Source organism: Suricata suricatta, chromosome X, assembly GCF_006229205.1.
Source record: "Suricata suricatta isolate VVHF042 chromosome X, meerkat_22Aug2017_6uvM2_HiC, whole genome shotgun sequence".
Taxonomy (NCBI): Eukaryota; Metazoa; Chordata; class Mammalia; order Carnivora; family Herpestidae; genus Suricata; species Suricata suricatta.
In genome coordinates, this window is record NC_043717.1 from 69397104 (window position 1) to 69410289 (window position 13186).

General features: G+C 39.0%; 1 long non-coding RNA gene across 1 annotated transcript; it reads right to left on the reverse strand.

Moving 5' to 3' along the window:
- Positions 1–575: 575 nt before the first annotated feature.
- Positions 576–12754, reverse strand: LOC115283886. Its single transcript, XR_003905085.1, has 3 exons — positions 12684–12754; positions 9328–9405; positions 576–618 (listed from the first exon to the last, which is right to left on the reverse strand). It is a non-coding gene; the product is annotated as an uncharacterized LOC115283886 (long non-coding RNA).
- Between the last annotated feature and the right edge of the window lie 432 nt (positions 12755–13186).

Consider the following 13186-nt stretch of genomic DNA (forward strand, 5'->3'; position numbering starts at 1 on the left):
AGAGAAGTTCTTTCATTTTCCCATAGTTCAGAAAAAGCCATTTATACCAACATTCTGCAGTAGAATTTTTAAAATGCCATGATTCCTGACCATGTGTCCTTGTAATATTCCAAAGACAAGGATATATTTCACTATTTTTTATATCACCATATATATGTATACTATTATATTATATATAGTTATATATATAATTTGTTATATATAGTTATATAATTATAACTAACATGCTATGTTACATTAGTTTTTAATGTACAACATATTGTCAACACTTTTATGAATTACAAAATACCATAAGTATAGTCACTATCTGTCACCATACATTATTAAAATATTCTTGACTATACTTCCTATGCTATACTTTTAATCTCCATCATTTATGTATTACGTAAGTGAAAGTTAGTACCTCCTAATCCCCTTTTCTATTTCACGCATTCCCCAACTGACTTCCCTTCTGACAACCACTTTATTTTCTGTATTTATCAGCCTGTATTTTTGCAAGTCATACCTTTCAGATTAGCTAAAATTAACAACACAAAGAAACAACAGTTGTTGGTGAGGATGCAGAGAAAGGAGAACCCTCTTGCACTATTGGAGAGGATGGAAACTGGTGCAACCAATCTGGAAAAGAGCATGAAGGTTCCTCAAAAAGTTGAAAGTAGAACTAGTCTATGATCCAGCAATTGCACTACTTGGTATTTACCCAAAGGATACAAAAATACAGATTCGAAGGGGTACATGCACCCCCCAGTGTCTATAGCAGCATTATCAACAATAGCCAAATTATGGAGAGGGTCCCAAATGTCCACCAAATAATGAATGGATAAAGAAGATGTGTTCTATGTATACAGTGGAATATTATTCAACCATCAAAAAGAAGGAAATCTTGCCATCTACACCAGTGTATACTGAGCTAGAATATATTATGCTAAGTGAAATAAATCAATCAGAGAAAGACAAATATCATATGATTTCACTCATATGTGGAATTTAACAAACAAAGCAGATAAACATGGTGAGTGGAGAGAAGAAAGAAACAAATCACAAGGGATTCTTAATGATAGAGAACAAACTGAGGGTTGATGAAGGGAGGTGGGTGATGGACTAGACGGATGATGGGTGTTAAGGATGGCACTTGTGATGAGCACTGGGTGTTGTAGGTAAGTGATGAATCACTGAATCTGCTCTTGAAACTAGCATTGCACTGTATTTTAACTAACTAAAATTTAAATTATAAATAAATGGATCTTGGAGATCTTTCCATATTTAAAAAAAGAGTATGTATTTTTGTTCATTTGTTTTGTTTTGTTTTAGATTTCACATATAAGTGAAATCATATGGTATTTCTCTTCCTTTCTCCGATATTTCACTGAGCAAGAAAACTGCTAGTTCCATCCAGGTGGATCAAATGGCAAAATCTCATTATTTTTCATGACTGAGTATATACATAACTAAATATACATATATAACTACATATACATATATATGTATATTGTTTTTAAGTTTTTTTTATTCACTATTATTAATTGGTGTGTCCAAACTTTCTTTTTATTCCTGGTTCAGTTTTGGATTATTGCTAAAAACATTGATTAAATTTATTCCTAGGCATTTTATTCATTTTTTTTTGCTTTGCTATTAGCATGTAGAAATGCAACATATTTCCATATATTGATTTTATAGCCTGCAAATATACTGAATTCACTTATCAGTTTGAAGAGTTTCCAGGTGGAGTCTTTAGAATATTCTATAAATAGTATCATGTCATCTTCAAAAACTGAAATGTTGACGTCTTCCTTACCAATTTGAATGCCCTTTTTGTTTTTTTCTTCTCTGAGTTTCCAGTACTAGATTGAATAAAAGTAGTGAGAATGGTCTTGTTTCAATCTTAGAGGAAAAGCTTTGAGTTTTCTCCATTGACCATAGTGTTAGCTGTGGCCTTTATTATGTTGAGGTATGTCTTCTCTACACCCCCAACTAATAATAGTGAAATTGAATCAGTTGAATTTGTTGAGAGTTTTTATCATGAATGGATTCTGTATGCTATCAAATCATTTTTCTGCATCTATTGAGAGGATTACATGCTTCTTATCCTTTCTATTTTTAATGTGATGTATTGATTAACGCGGAATGATTTGCAAATATTGTACCACACTTGCATTCATGGAATAAATTCTACTGATCATGGTGAATAACTTTTTTAATGCATTATTGAATTTGGTTTACTAATATTTTGTTGTTGAGGATTTTTAAGCTCATCAGATATATTTGCTGGTAGTTTGTCTATTTCTTCCTCTTGCTTTCACTGTTTTCCCAGTGTATTTTTAAAGTTCATTTATTTATTTATTTTGAAATACAGAGAGAGTATGAGGGAGATAGAGAGGAAGAGAGAAAATCCCAGGGATGTTTCATGCTTACTCCCTCCTCCTGCGAGTGTTATTTTTAATAGAATAAACTCCTGGTTTTACCACTTTTTCTATTGTTTTGTAATTTGTCTGTTTATTTTTAGTCTTTATTTCACTTATTTGCATTCTAATCTTTACTATTTTCTTTCTTCTACTAGCTTTGGACTTCGTTCTTTTTCTAGCTACTTTAGGTATAGGGTTAGGTTGTTTCCTTGAGATTTTTCTTGTTTTTTTGAGGTAAACCTGTGTCATGGTAAATGTCCTTCTTAGAACTGCTTTTGCTGCATCCCAAAGATTTTGGATTGTTGTGGTTTCATTTTCATTTGCTTCCACGTTTGTTTGTTTGTTTGTTTGTTTGTTTTTAATATTGGCTCCAATTTTTTGGTTTGGCCATCCAATGTTTAATAGCATGCTGTTTAGCTTCCATGTATTTGTTTTCTTTCAAGATTTTTCCTGTAACTTTCTAGTTTAATACTGTTGTGCTTGGAAATGATGTTTGATATGAACTCAATTTTCTTAAATTTATTGGAACTTGTTCTGTGGCCTAACATGTGATCTATCCTGGAAAATATTCCATTTGCACTTGAAAAGTATGGGTATTCTGCTGTTTTTGAATGGTATGTTCTGTATATATCTGTTAGATCAATCCGGTGTATAGTGTCATTCAAAGCTACTGTCTCCTCATGAATTTTCTGTCTGTGTGATTTACCTATTGATAAGCATGTACCCATAGCTGTGCCAGAGAGACAGATTGCAAACACCTACTCTGACTACTGGCCCCACCCACCAATGAAAGACTCATTTGGCCATGCACCAAGAAAGACCTGCTATTCAGTGAACCAGAAACTATGGCAGAGAGGGTAATTGCAGATATCTAGCCTGCCTGCTGCCCTACCCACCTACCTGCCTATGGCAACCTCAGACAGGCTAATTAACTATGCAGGGCACAAAATCTTCCAGTGCACTCACAGCATGCAGAGTGGGTCATTGCAGCATCTGGGCTGATGGCAAATATAGTATGAGGCTCAGCCAAAAATGTAAGGCACATGCAGACAACATAAGAAGTATCCCTGGAAGGGAGCCTGGGTGGCTCAGTTGGTTAAGCGTCTGACTTCAGCTCAGATCATGAACTCACAGTTCATGGGTTCAAGCCCCGCATCAAGCTCTGTGCTGACGGCTCAGAGTCTGGAGCCTGCTTTTGATTCTGTGTTTCCCTCTCTCTCTGACCCTCCCTGCTCACACTCTGTGTGTCTCTCTCTAAAAATAAATAAACATTAGGAAAAAACTCTTAAATTAAGAAGTATCCCTGGAGTGCCTGGTTCTAGTGGGTGGGAAGATTGTGATACAAGGAACCACAGGAACTCTTTTACAGAAGGCCACTACCTTCAAGACCAGGAGATGTAGCTGACCTCCCTAAAGCACAGAAACAGAGAGTTAGACTGAATGGGAGGACAGGAATATATCTCAAATGCAGAAAAAACAGAAAAATCACAAGTGAGCTAAATGAAATGGGATAGATAATATGCCCGATAAAGATTTCAGAGTAATGGTCATAAAGATACCCACTGGACTTGACAAAGGAGTAGAGGAACTCAGTCAGAACTTCAACAAAGATATACAAATACAAAAAGAATCAGTCAGAGATGAAAGATTCAGTAAGTAAAAAAATACATCACAAGGAATCAACAGCACAGCATAGGATACAGATCAGATATATTATTGATTTCAATTTTTTTCTACACTCAGAAACATCTAATTGCAATTTTGCAAGTGAGGGAACTGAGTAACTGTGAAGTGAAACAAAAACAAAAGTCAAGCTTATGCTGTATATAAGTGGAGAACTAGGGTTTAATCCTAATCTGTTCTCAGAGCACACAGTTATAACGAGTACACGTAGGAAAAAGAATAAGACTGCTTGGGTGGCTCAGGTCATGATCTCATAGTTCGTGGAGTTGATCTCAATGTCTGGGCTCTGCTGACAGCATTGAGCCTGCTTGGGATGCTCTCTCTCACTCTCTGAGAATCCCCCCACTAGCTCTTTGTTTCAAAATAAATGAATTTCTAAAAATATTTTTTAAACAAAAAAATCGTAAGACTCTGTCAGCTTATGGTGAATGACGTTAGGTTGGAGCCATATCTTGGTGATGTTGAAAAGAAAACTACAGGCCCAAAATGGAATCATTTATGCTGGCCCAAGTCATAGAACTGGGCTTAATCACGTGACAGCTTCAAACTACCCTAGAAATGTCATTCCAACTTATCACTCAGGAATTTTCTTGACAGCAACAGTAAGGTAATCTGTCCCAAGACAACTAGAATTGCTTGTTGCTACCGGGTTTTTCATTGTTTCTTTTGCTGTTCAGTGCATGGAGCCTGTAACTATGTATTATAATTTTTAGGAGAGTATACATCATCTCCTTTCATCCTAGACTACCTGTCTGTCACCTTATATATACTGATTGTTTTGTCAATTTCTGTTTTAAACTTCCATTTAAAAAAATAATGGGGGTGCCTGGGTGGCTCTGTTGGTTGAGAGTCCAACTTCAGCTCAGGTCACGATCTCACAGTTTGTGAGTTCGAGCCCCACATTGGGCCCTGTGCTGGCAGCTCAGAGCCTGGAGACTGCTTCCTATTCTGTGTCTCCCTCTCTCTCTGCCTCTCCCTGCTAATGATCTGTCTCTCTGTCTCTCAAAAATAAATAAATGTGCAGGAGTGCCTGGCTGGCTCAGTCGGTTAAGTGTCCGGCTTCGGCTCAGGTCATGATGTCACAGTTTGTGGGTTCGAGCCCTGCATTGGGCTCTGTGCTGACATATCAGAGACTGGAGCCTGCTTCAGATTCTGTGTAGACCCTCCCCTGTTAGCGCTATCTCTCTCTGTCTCTCAAAAATAAATTAAAAAACATAAATAAATAAATTTAAAAATTTTTAAAATAAAAATAAATATACAAATAAAACTTAAATAAATAATTAGTTACAGGGGAATGTAGGTGGCTCAGTCAGTTAAGCATCTGACTTTAACTCAGGTCATTATATTTTGGTTCATGGGTTTGAACCCCATGTGGGGGCTCTGTACTGAGAGCTCAGAGCCTGTAGTTTGCTTTGGATTCTGTGTCTCTCTCTGCCTCTCCTTCACTCACATTCTGTCTCCCTCTCTCAAAAATAAATAAAACCTTTTATTAAAAAATGAAAGAAATATAATCAATTATAATATACATACTAGTTTTCTCCTCATGGTAAAAAGTAACATTCTACACAAGTGATGTTTAATGCATATTTAGGACAAAAGGAAAATCAACGTGATAAAACATACCAATAAAAGGAAGGATAAATACTATGTGGATCATTTCACTAGATGCACAAAAAGCATTTGACACAGTACATCTGTTCTTGATAAAGACCCTCAACAAAGTAGGCTTAGAAGAAACATACCTCAATATAATGAAGGCCATATATGAAAAACACACAGCTAACATTATGTCAATGGTGAAAGACTGAGAACACTTCTTCTAAGGTACATATTACAAAGAGTAAGAAAAAATCATGAAAAGGTTGATTTACTGTGATACCTAGTCTGCTTGGAACTTCAGATGTGTATTAAAGCAGTTCCATTTGATACTGACCCCAAACTTAATGTTCATTGATTTATCTCTCCCCTCACCACTGTCACCTAATGTGCAGTGTGGACTGTACAAAGGGTCTCTACCAAAGAACAGGGCATTCATTCTTGATCACCTGACCCCTGAGTAAGCTGCTTACAAGTCCTCACACACCGTCTGCCATCCCCTGTGCATCACACAGGACACAGCTGCCTAGATCCTGCTCTGATGGCCCATCTTCTTTCAGTTCACTTATCCCCTGTTCTGACATGTACTACCTTCACAAACCTGTGACTCAATGCCAAGGCTTCACACTGCTACCTGGTGTTTCATTGTCTGCAGGCCCTAGAATGGATGTTTTCACAATCCTTTTTATACCAAATAATTCCTTCAGACAGCATTAGAATCAATTTGTCTACATACAAATCCTGGATTTGAAGGGAGTTTGATTCTTTTCTCCTCCTCCCTTCCCTCCTCCTGCTTCTGCTGCTGCTTCTTCCTCTTCTTCTTCTTCTTTCTTCTCCTCCTCCTCCTCATCCTCCTCTTCCTCCTTCTCCTTCTTCCCTGCTTCTTCTTCTGCTTCCCCTTGTCCTCATCCTCCTCGTCCTCCTCTTCCTCGTCCTCCTCCTCCTTCTTCTCCTATGCCTTCTTCATGTCTTTCATCTTCTCTTTTGTCTTCTTCTCTTCCTCCTCCTGCTGCTTCTGCTGCTGCTGCTTCTTGTTCTTGTTCTTCTTCTTGTTCTTCTTGTTTTTCTTCTTTCTTTCCTTCGCCTTCTTCTTCTCCTTCTCCTTCACCTCCTCCTCCTCCTCCTCCTCCTTTTCTTCTTTTTCTCCTTCTTCTTCATTCCTCCTTGCAAACAATTAAAATTTTTGGAAATGAGTTAATGATAGTGATACATTAGTGCCATCTGTTGACGAAAACCAGAATGGCTGCTTGAACACTATGGTGATCGTTTGGTGCCATCTGGTAGCATAATAATGAATACCAGCTTAAGCACTATGGAGATCCTTTAGTGCCATCTACTGGCAAAAACATAAAGAGCTGCTTGAACAAAAAGATGATCCTTTACTGCCATCTGGTGAAAACATCCTGAACGGCTGCTTGAAAGATATGGTGATCCTTTGGTGCCATCTGGAGACAAAATTCATTGACTACTTGAAAAATATGATGAATCGATGGTGCCATTAGATGGCAAAATCTGAATGGCTCCCTGTACAATATGGTTGGTGCCACTTGATGGTAAAGACCTGAACGGCTGCTTGAACAATATGGTCATGCTTTGGTGCCATCTGCTGGCCAAAACTCTAACTGTTACTTGAATAAAATGGAGATCCTTTGGTGACACCTGGTGGCAAAAACCGGAACAGTTGTTTGAGCAATATGGCGATCCTTTGGTGCCGTCTGCTGGCAAAAATCTGATCAACAACCTGAGCAATATGGTGACTTTTGGTGCCACCTGCTGACAAATACCTGAACGGCTGCTTGAACAGTATGGTGATGCTTTGGTGCCATCTGGTGGCAAAAACCCTAACTGGTGATTGAATAATATGGTGATCGTTTGGTGCCACCTGGTAGCAGAAACCTGAACATTTGCTTCAGCAATATGCAGATCTTGGGTGCCATCTGGTGGCAAACATCGGATCAGTGACCTGAGCAATATGGTGAAGCTTTGGTGCCACCTGGTGGCAAAGACCTGAACGGCTGCTTGAACAATATGGTGATCCTTGGTGCCATCTGGTGGTAAAAACTGCAACTGCTATTTGAATAATTTGTTTATCATTTGGTGACACCTAGTAGCAAAAACCGGAACAGTTGTTTGAAAACTCTGGTGATGCCTTGGTGCCATCTGGGGACAAAAATATGATCAACACCCTGAGCATATGGTGACCCTATGGCGCCACCTGATGGTAAACCCTGAACAGCAGTTTGAACAATATGGTGAATCTTTGGTTCCATCTGGTGGCAAAAACCTTAATTACTTTTGAATAATATGGTAATCATTTGGTGCCACCTGGTGGCAAACCCTGAACAGTTGTTGGAACAATATTGAGATCCTTTGGTGCCATCTGATGGACAAAACTGACCAACGCTCCTCTCAATATGGTGAACCTTTGGTGCCCCATGATGGCAAAGACCTCAACGGCTGCTTAAACAGTATGGTGATGCTTTGGTGCCATCTTGTGGCAAAACCCCTAACTGGTGTTTGAATAATATGGTGATCGTTTGGTTCCCCCTGGTGGCAAAACTTGAGTGGTTGTTTGAGCAATATGGAGGTCCCTTGGTGCCATCTGGTGGCAAATATCTGATCAACGCCCTAAGCAATATGGTGACTTTTGGTGCCACCTGCTGGCAAAGACCTGAACGGCTGCTTGAACAATATGGTGATCCTTTGGTGTCATCTGGAGAAAAAATTGAATGGCTGCTTGTACAATAGGATGAATTGTTGGTGCCATTAGGTGGGAAATATCTAAATGGCTCCCTGAACAGTATGGTGATCCATTGGTGCCACTTGATGGCAAAGACCTCAACGGCTGCTTAAACAATATGGTGATGCTTTGGTTTCATCTGGTGGCACAAACCCTAATTGCTGTTTGAATAGTATGGTGATCGTTTTGTGCCACCTGGTGGCAGAAACCTGAACAGTTGTTTCAGCAATGTGCAGATCATTTTGTGCTATCTGGTGACAAAAACATGAACAGCTGCTTGAAGATTTTGGTTATACTTTGGTGCCATCAGATGACAAAAACCTGAATTTTCGTTGGGACAGAATGGAACAGAAAAATGATAGGGAGAGTCTGAAACACAACCTCATCAGACAGAGCTTTCTAGAAACAGTATTGATAGCTTTGGATAAAGCATTTGGGTGAACTTTCTCTGGACATTTTATATAAATTAAATCATGCAATATGTGCTCTTTTGTATTTTTAGCTCATTTCATCAAGCTCAATATCTTCACATTTCATCCATATTGTAGCACATATAAGTACTTCCTTTCTTTTATTGTGAAATAAATAATGTACCAAATTTTCTTTATTCTTTTATTGATTAGTGGACATTTAAGCTGTTTCCACATTGGACTATTATCAGTAATGGTGTTATGTACATTAGTATACAAGATTTTATGTAGACATTTGTGGCCATTTTTTCCTGGCTGTGTAGCTAGGAGTGGGATTGTGGTGTCATATGGTAACTCTGGTGTAGTTTGTGAAACTGCCAGAATGCTGTCAATACACTGTGTGATGAGTGCATGTATAGCTTGTTACTTTTCTCCTCATTAGATTGTGGTTGTGGATTTTGAGAAAGCAAAAGGGTTGAGATTCCCTTCTCCTCACCTCACATCTAGAAGAGGGACAGTGTAAGGACGCAGGTCTGATTCAAGTCTCCCCTCTGACCTTCTCCTCACCTCACATCTAGAAGAGGGACAGTGTAAGGACGCAGGTCTGATTCAAGTCTCCCCTCTGACCTTAAAGGCCTTATCAGAATCATTAGACAATAGAAGAGACAATCCTTGTAACACCCAATCAGGAAAGGCCAGCTAACACCTTTTACATTTCTAAGGGCGGGCCTAAAGATGGAGGCTATATGATAATCACCTATTGCTTAAGACTAGTCACGCCCTACATGAGGGTCCTGGGCCCACTCTGTGATTGGTCAATACTCTAAATGTTGTGATTGGCTCCCACTAAAAGTATCGATGTATGGTTAAAGTTACTGCCAGTATTGATAGGGGGTAGGGATTGGATCGCTGTGCCTGTGTCACAATTTCCTGTACTGACCCCTTCCTAAAAAAGCCCTTACCCCGCCATGTTTGGGGCTCTCAGCATCAATCCACTGTGCCGGTAAAGTCTGTGAGCCTGAGCTTAGGCTCGGCCAGCCTAAACTCGTAATAAAGCCCTTTACTTTTGCATGCATGACTCGGTCTCCCTGGCAGTCTCTGGTTTTGAGGGGTGATATTGGAAACTTGGGTATAACAAAAGGACATGTATCACTGAATCACGAGACCTCACTGTATCACTGGAGCTACTGCTCTCATCACAGGGTTAAAGTGGTATTTGTCTGCTGGGAGCCATTTCTGAAGTAAGGAAGGTTTGCAAGGCCTCCCACTGTCAGATGGCAACCTGTGTCTACACCCACTCAACCCCCATTCAATTTCTGCTTGAACACTGACCCCCAAGGTGCCTGACTGACTGATATCAGGAGTTACTTGCCTTCTTAAGCTAAAAATATGTGAATTGTACCTTGTGAAAAAACTTGTTATAGGAGTTTCTTCTTTTATGATTATAAAAGCAAATGTTACATTTCCTTAGAAAACCTGTTTTTCTTCCCCTTGAAAACAGGCAATTGACCCCTGCTCACAAAAGAACTAACTTTTGCCTTTGCTATACTAAAAAACATCACCTTGTATTTGAATACTAAAGATCCTTTCCTTCCCCATATGATAAACATCTAGTCATCTACCTCAACCTCTATTAGTAAAGATTATGCATGAGTCTTCTACCAATCTATGTTCTGGGAAATTTTTACATACCAAAGAATTTGTTATCAGAAATTATTGTCTAAGGCAATTGCCACTTCTATTGTGTACCCCATACATTTTTTCAATAAATAAAGCTGACTCTTGGGTCAGTGCAGAGATGCCTGCCTGGTGATCAGAAAGAAGCCGAGGCTCTCTCACTCCCTTTTGCCGACACCATCCATCCTTCAGGGAGCACTGGACCTGCTGGTGCTGGACTCCAGCATTTGTCTACTTTTTCCAATGTACAGTAACAATCACCCATTCACCTACTCTATTGTTTAGAAGTGAAATACTAAGTCAGTCATGGGCTCAAGTGTGGGAAGTGGAATTAAGGTTCATCTCATAGAAGCATGGTATGTACATTTGAAATTATTTGATAAAGACTGTCTCTTATCATGAATTTTTATTAATTCAAGCATTTTTACATTTATATTTATTTATATATTTATTTTTATGTCTTTATTTTATTTTGAGAGAGAGAGGCAGAGAGTGAGTGAGGGAGAGGCAGAGAGAGAGGGAGACACAGAATCTGAAGCAGGCTCCAGGCTCTGAGCTGTCAGCACAGCGCCCGATGTGGGGCTCAACCCACAGACTGTGAGATCATTATCTGAGCCTAAGTCGGAAGCTTAACCAACTGAGTCACCCAGGCAACCCTTATTTATATATTTAGATTCATGCATAGTATTTTGTAGATTTTCTTTTTCATAGGAACATACCACAAGAAAATCTAGCATAATGGCTTTTATGATGCAGAAAATAATTATAAATAAACAGAAAACTCTAAGAGTCATCTATCTCCACCATTATATATCACCATCATTGTGTTGTCTAAATATGGTATATTAGAAAATGCATTTATTTTTTAAATTTTTAAATGTTTATTTATTTGAGAGAGAGAAAGAGAGAGAGAGAGAGAAAGATTGTGAGTGGGGTAGGGGCAGCATGGGAAGGGCATAGAGAGAGGGAGACACAGAATCTGATGCAGGACCCAGGCTCCAAGATGACAGTTCAGAGCCTGACACAGGACTCGAACTCATGAACTGTGAGATCATGACCTGAGCTGAAATTGGATCCTCAACCAACTAAGTCACACAGGTACCCCTAGAAAATGCACTTAGATAATATATTTAAACATGTTAGAGTTTGGAACAACATTATAATCTCACATGATTTTATTCCATACTTGCTAATCCTTTGAGAAACAAGCAAGCATACAATAGACAGATAAAACAGCTATTCCTAGAGTGACAATAAAAAAATATTGCTACCCTGAAGAAAACATATTTGCAAAACCTTTTCAATGAAGCAAAAGCATGAGGTGTGTCAGAGAAAATGTGTGTTTCACTTGAAAGTTCATTGTCTAAAGCACAGACTTCCAGTTATGTGACTCTGACTCTATGGGAGGTATTTTAAAATTCCAGTTTTTATGTAATTTATCTCACTGTAATGCACTTATGATCTATTCTCAAGAAATTACATTTTTTTCAGAGATAGGGAATTCTTTTTTGTCGAAACATTAATTTGTCTTCATTTGAACAATAATTTCAACGTTTCTGATCTGTACATGTGACACAAAAGTTGTTGTTGAGCTGGAAATTTATTTTTCATTGAAGCATGGGGAAATATGGTCCCCTTATGTGAGGGATGAAGACTAATTAGAAGGGGAGGCACAGGGAGATGTGAATTTAGTATCCAGGATTCTTAGTATTTTTGTGCAAATGTGAGAATATAGGTAAAGAGGACAGTAATTAGAGATGTGGAGAGGAGTGCAAGGTTTTAAAGCATATTTTTATTTATTTATATTTTTGACTAGGGTTCATATCTAGGGCAAACTCCAATACTGCTCTTGAACTCACAACCCTGAGATCAAGACCTGAGTTGAGATCAAGAGTCAGACGTTTGGACACTTAACCAATGGAGCTGCCCAGGCCCACCTAAAGCATATTTTTAAATGATCAATTATAAAAGAATTGTGAAGGTTGGAATTAAGTTTCTTTCATGGGAAAGAGCCGTCTCTTCTTCGATTTAACATCTGAATTTACCACACCACCCTATCCACACTCTTAGTCTTTATTTCTATTTTGGAGAAGCCTAAGACTTAACCAAGGGATGGTGTTGAGTTTGCTCATGTTAACTGGATGAATGGATAGATACAGGAAGTTTCTAACGTACCCTGGAAATTCTTGGATTTTTACGTCCCAGGACAGAGCTGTTCTTGCAGCTGTCTAAAGCCGTGGTGTTGGGTGGCTGAAAGGATGCAGTTTCTCAAGACCCAGCAACTGATGGCATTTCAAGTGTGGAAGATTGTCATGGTCGCCATAGAAACTTGACTCTATTGTGACAACCATCATGACTTTTCAATATAGAGATGGATTGGTAAGAAGAGGGTCATTCAATTGTTTGGAACTTAGCTAACATTGTGGGTCCTCTCAGTGGAGCTGATCTGTCCTAGAGTGTGGGGAGACAAAGGAATCCAGGTCTAATCTCCTATTTCCTTCTTTGGAGCTTGGCACCCAGAGTGTCTCATGGGTAAACCTGTTGGGGTCTGGTCTGGGCCAAGTGAGTGTGGGTCTTACTCCAGAAGTGTCATGGAGCTACTGTCCTGTGAAGGCAGGGGTGAGGATAGGAAGGCAGGTAATGACTATGCATGTGGCTTCCACTCTCCAGAACGGGGA